Raw genomic sequence first — 6,451 nt, forward strand, 5'->3', positions numbered from 1 at the left:
CGGAGTTCACTATGTTTTAACACAATGTTACATTTTATCCTTTTTATATCGCTTATAGCCTTAGAATCATAATAAACACAAATGATATTGCAAGGACTGTTAATAGAGAAGAATCTGCGATATTCTGGATTCCATTTGAATTTGCAGTATTCTGGGTGGTGTTGGCTAGGTGAGGTTGCTGATGAGGAACTTAAAATACTGAAAGTCAAAAAAAAAAGGGGGCCAAGAAAGTTGTAGTCTTGTAGCTGCTGCTAATGGTCGGGATGCTTGCTACAATTGCTGAACCCGAATCCTAAGCAAAATCTCTCAGAGTGACAATCCATTTAATGACATTGATGCAATGGTGCTCACGAAAAACTAGTTAAGAATAACCATATTACAATCTTAAGGGCTAGAGTCTTGGATAGTTGAAATCCTTTTTAGGATCTCTGACGGTGTTTTAATGGTAGTAATTGTCAAGCCCTTCATTGTTTGGTTCCAGTTCTCATCAAGCTAGACATACCGAGAAAAAAAGAATAAGCACTCATATTACAAAATGTGAAAATAGTATATAATTTAATCATTGTCTAGTGACTTTGTCGATTGTAGCTGCAACTTCATTTTATTTGAGTCATAAATATTGAATTTTTTCGGAAACGTGTTTTCCCCAAAAATATACATTGAATTCATTATTGGTACAAAAAATATTGAATTAAATCTCAAAATCAGTGCATAAACTTTGATGTGCTCAAAAGGAGGACTACTTTTACAAGGTACAGAACTGTAACCACACCATGTCACCATATGTCTTGTGTCCGCACCTGGATCTCTTCATTCATGTACTCGATATACCCGCACCCCATGCTTAGTTCATATCATTATGTACTGAGTATCAGACTATTCAAGTTGATGAGATAATTCTTCCTGTCTCTCCTATCCTTGATGCCTGCAAATTCTCTAACCTCAATGACTTGTCTGTTGTATCTCCAGCGGCCATAGCTACAGTTGTTGTTTCTTTATTGAATTTGAGATTTTTCAGACCAAAATTTGAAATCTAAGATGGTTTTTACCCTTATCTCATTCACTTTGATGCAATTATTCTTCGCCTTCCTGGTTGAGGCCTGACTCAGATGGGTGGAAGAACATTATCTTCCTCGGTACTCATCAATCCTGTGGAAAACTAAAAAATGAATTACGAGATGTTGAACTAATAGTATGCAACAATACATAAATCGGGATATGTGTGCATTGTTGTGTATGATTCTCATAGTGCATATTAATATGTATTGGTAAAACCCTAGTGTATGCTTAAATATGAAGTAAGTTTTTACAAGATACATATTAATACATACTCATTCTTGTTTCTGATACCAATAGTAGATGTTGATATGTACTCATTATTGGATGATCTCAATAGTGCATACTAAAGGGATTCTATATTTTTCTCATAGTTTGCAGACTCACTGTCTGGATGGGGGACATCTTGGTAATACTGACTTGAATAAATTGCCTTACTAATGGGATATGATGATCACAAATTTTAAAAAGAATATACCACCCATCAAAAGAGATGTATATAGGTATCATATACAACATAAAGTTGGTTAAAGTTAGTTAACTAACGTCTTGGATGCCAGTACACGATTCAAAAACGTGCATATCCTACCAACCACAAAATGTAATGAACGCTAAATTTGAGCAGCTGGTTTGCTCATCTACTGTAACCTAAAAGCGAAAATAACAACCATTGAATCACTTTAAGATGTTCAAAAGTGTTAATAAAACACAGGTTCATAGCCTTCTAACATAATCACCAGGGTCAAGCTCTTTTCTTGTACTTACAAGTTACAACCCAAATCAGTTTGAACAATCAGCTTTTGCAGAAACAAAATTAGAAATCATTAACATAAACAAAAACCACAAAGCAAATGGTCAAGAGGAACTCCTTTAGTTGCATATTTAAAAATCAAATGAATGAAACAATACCTGCATGGATCGTAAAATCCTTCTCCCACTGCTTGGCTCTAGGAAAACAATGCATTCATTTACTGGAGAACTCGGAACAACTCTCTCAAGAACCAAGTGTCTTCGTAACTCTTTAGGAGGTCCCATAATATTTAGGAATGTCTTCTTGGTTTCGAACCTACTCAAAACATACCGAGAAAACGACCAAGACAAGGATGTATATGTTAAGAACTGATTTACTAGAAAATAGAAAAATGGAATCCAATAAATGTTAAACAAAAAAAAAGAAAAACAAGCGAATACATACTTACATGTACCCGAGTGCAAACCATTACATATAGACATGTACAAGGTGAAAATACAATACAAATCGATATGTATCGAGTAAGAACCCAGTACGTATTTCTATGTACCACCACCAAATCATCCTCATATGTAGGCTAATTTAGTTCCAACCACCGGTGACTTTCCCATACTATAATTTTGCTTCATTTCCTCATGACTTCCGCGGTAGCCTTATTTCATCCAGAATTAACTTCATATATTAGGTTCACATAATGTTTCGCACTCGGATTTCAAAAAAAAAAACTTTCATCCATTCCGTTAACCATTTTCTAGCACATTTGTAATTAAATGCATTCATGAGAAACCTATGAAAACGCATGCATTGGAAGTTATTAAAACCGAAACTAATCATTTTTTGTAAAATTTCACAAACTATGGAAATGTACTGAATGAAATGTGCTACCTGCGTAACATTTCCCTCGCTGCTAACTTCTTTGATTACATTCATCAATGTTTTCAATGATAATCTCAGCCATCTTGAGAATAATCAATTGATTCTTAAGTTTTCTTTGGGACAAAATTCACATCATTATTTTAATTCTCCATCTATCCACCATTAGGAGTTGGATTTCCTACTTAATCATCAGAAATAGAATTAATAAAGAACTAAGATGTCTCCTAAACAACAATAATATGAATCATTGTAATGTCTCGCATATCCTCACGAACAGATGAAAACAACGAACTGGCATCATATCCATGAACATATATAATGTTACAAATATTAAAAATAAAAAACTAAAATTGAAATTATCGAATTAGTCTTATAAGCAAGTATTCTATCCTCACTAACGTCTTTACATTCATTGCCGACTGTAAATCCATTAGATAACTAAGAAGTAAAACTAAAAAAAATTAAGAAATTAAAACCAAAAATAGATCAAATTAACAAAAAAAATAAAATGAAATCCAACTAACCGGAAACATGAAGACCGGTAATCATCACTTTAGTCGACTAAATCATATCGTTTGAATAGACAACCTTCGTTTTCCACCATTAAAGATTGAAATCCAGATGAATAATAAGATAAAAAAGTTTAGAAAAAATCCTAATTTGATGAATCTATATATTTGTCTTATTTTTTTCACTAATCCATTATTGGATCTTCTTCTTCTTCCTTATTATCACTTGCTTCTCCTCTTCTTTTCTCCATCATATAGATTCATTCGAGAGAAAAAAAAATAAAAATCTCTGCCAAAGCTTAGATCCAGAAATTAAAAACGGGTGAAAGGAGAATTTTGGGCATTTCGGAAATTTATAAAATGCACCTTAAACGACTCGCACGTGCTTTGGACCTGGGGATAAATTTTTTGGTCAAAAAATATATTTTTGGACCAGCGAGTAAAACTAATTGGTGGGTGGACTACAGACTAAACGAATTCTTCGGGGATGGATTAACCATTAATTCCTAGAAAAATAAAAGAGATCCTAAGGGGAATTCGACAACCTAAGACGATAAAAACAAGTCACGAAGACAAGAATAAAGAATCTCATAATGCTAGCCATATTCGTCGTTAAAGCTAACGCCCTTATGTTTGCCTCGACCCAAAATAACGCTTGTAGTTTAATAGGCTTACCGTAAAAAGAAAAAAATGTTACTCTTATATTTCGCTCTCTCTATATGCAATATCATATTGCAACCGGGATATTATTCCAAATTCTGCCAAATTTTTCGTCTCCACCGAGGTTTCACATTTGTGGTGATATTTGTCTTATAAGTCCACTGAAAAAGGCATCCTTTAACAAAGTAATCCCAAATTTTCCGGGTCCTCTAACATCATTAAACAAATGTGAGCTAGAGTTATTAGACTTTATTATGTGGGTGAAATATCTGTGTCACAAGTCAGTAGAAAGTCAACATGACTTGACTTGTCATAATTGTTTTTACCTATTTAAGGCTTTGTTAGAATATCTTTGTAATCATTTATTTTATCAATAATATTACAAGTTCTCTCAAGATTCATCATTTTCGTCGCAAAAACAATATAAAGCAGAAACATCCTCACCTCTTCTCAATAGCTTATCTTTCGTCGTTATCCTATCACGGCTGCAAACATCCTCGACTGGAAAATTTGGCTCATCTTGCTTATCTGCATTTCTAATACCACCCTTAACCATATCTTTACTATGATCACTTCCGACCCAAATTGGGATACCAACATGCCTTTTTGAATAGAGATGGAAGAATCGACTATGTTAACATACATGATAAATCATTTATTTAGAAGATCCGTCGCCGTATTATAATAACACTCCATTTAAGAAACTAGGCTATATTTTTTCTTCAAAATGTTTTTTTCCTTATACAGAAGTTCCTTCCAGATTTGATCCAACTGGATGGCAATGAGGCGGATATGCCAAACCCAGTCACCACCCTGTTCCTAAAAAATTACCCATCATACCTCATTATCCATATGAATTGAGGAGGGATGGATATGGAGAATACCTATCTATGTTAGAGCATTTCTCGGTTGAACCCACCGGTATGTCAAGGTTTGTTGTCATATTTTAGTATCAAAACTCAATTAGAGTCGCTTGATTGAATGTACTGGAGTCAACTTTGTTTAGGTTAGGCTAAAACGTCTAGGAATGTTGAGACATACAAGTATTACCTTGAAGACCCGAAGATCGTGAAGACGTATCGACTATAATGAAGACATCATCCTTACGCTTGAGGTATAGTAATACTGATTTGACTTGTTTCCATTCTTATCGTTGCTTTCAAGTCGTTTAAGAATAAAAGTAGAACATGCGAAGTTATATTTAATTCTATAATATTAGACTTGGTCATTTTATTATGATCAAAGTGTCAAGGATGAACATTTTATTATGAAGTATAACATTTATCTTTTGAACTTCGTAAATGTAAAATCGGCATAATCTATGTAACTCGTTACTTGATAGTATATTGGATATAGGTGTAATTTCATCCTAGGAAACTATGTTTGATTACATATGTTTAGAGGAAGTACATATACGGAACTTGTTTCGTAATAGAAAGAAAATCATTAGGCGTTTTGGTCCGGTTTTTATTGAAGATCTATTGGATGACCAATTCGAACTTAGGTAAAACCGATCTTGACTTATGTTGAGAGTTATGGTAGAACCAATCTTTACCTAGTTTGGGATATGCGGTAGAACCGATCTTAACATATGTTGAGAGTCTTCGTAGAATCGATCCTTACCTATAATGGGATACACGATCTTAACTATTATTGAGAGTCTTGGTAGAACCGATCCTTTATATATTGGAAATCATGGTAGAACCGATCTTAGCTTTTGCTGGGAGTCATGGTAGAACCGGTCCCTACCTATGTTTGGAAACTTGGTAGAACTGATCTTAACCTATGTTAGGAGTCATGCTAGAACCGGTCCTAGGAGAAAAAACGATCCTCTATATTACTTTACGTTTTTGTGTGAGTTTGGAATTAGGGTTTGCTAAATAGGAAAGTTCTAGATGTTGACATAATTTGGACATGAATACAATTCTTATATTTTATTTTCCAAATATATTCCTTGATACTCAAGGTGATCCCAATTTGAAATATTGAGAATCTTTGAATTAAGATTTTTGATTATACACTTTTGATTTTCCAGCAAATCAAAACATATCTCTTGGAAAGTTATATTAGCTAAGTGCTAAACTAATATTAGATATTTTCTAATAACAGATTTCGGAACTACAGGTTGGATATTAGTTGGAAATATGAAAATCAAAATTTAGTACTTATTGAATATCTTGAGAATATTTTCGGTTTTGTAATTTCCTTGTTATCTAAACAACCTTGGTCTATAAATAGTTGAGTTTGAATTTCTTGCAAACTATCCTAAGAGCCAGAAAAACGTCATGCGTGTTGTTTCTGGTGGATCCATCTATCCGGAGACGTTGGTGGGAAACTAGATCATTGCATCGTTATTTTAGTTTTGGATTACTGATTTGATTGACTAAGGGTTTTTTTGAGGGAAAAAACTGATTCTGTTGTTTTTGGTAAATTTAGGGTGTGTTGATGAGAAACGAATTCAAACCCTAAACAAATGCACTGCACGGGAGTACTTTTAAGTTCCAGAGATCAATCTGTAAGACTCTGGCCTAAACCAAGAAATGGCCGTTCCAGATTCAGTTCGGTCACAGGGTGAAGGAGAAGGGTTGATCTTAGAGAG

General features: G+C 33.9%; 1 long non-coding RNA gene across 4 annotated transcripts; it reads right to left on the bottom strand.

The window, feature by feature from the left end:
• Window positions 1-640: 640 nt before the first annotated feature.
• LOC113321005 lies at window positions 641-3,434 on the bottom strand. 4 transcript variants are annotated; one of them, XR_003346413.1, is made up of 5 exons: window positions 3,208-3,434; window positions 2,693-2,861; window positions 2,256-2,459; window positions 1,966-2,122; window positions 641-1,149 (listed from the first exon to the last, which is right to left on the bottom strand). It is a non-coding gene; the product is annotated as an uncharacterized LOC113321005 (long non-coding RNA). The 4 variants fall into 4 exon arrangements; XR_003346411.1 differs by having other exon boundaries at window positions 2,256-2,594; XR_003346412.1 differs by having other exon boundaries at window positions 641-1,159; window positions 2,256-2,594.
• Between the last annotated feature and the right edge of the window lie 3,017 nt (window positions 3,435-6,451).

This window comes from Papaver somniferum, chromosome 11 (genome assembly GCF_003573695.1).
Source record: "Papaver somniferum cultivar HN1 chromosome 11, ASM357369v1, whole genome shotgun sequence".
NCBI lineage: Eukaryota > Viridiplantae > Streptophyta > Magnoliopsida > Ranunculales > Papaveraceae > Papaver > Papaver somniferum.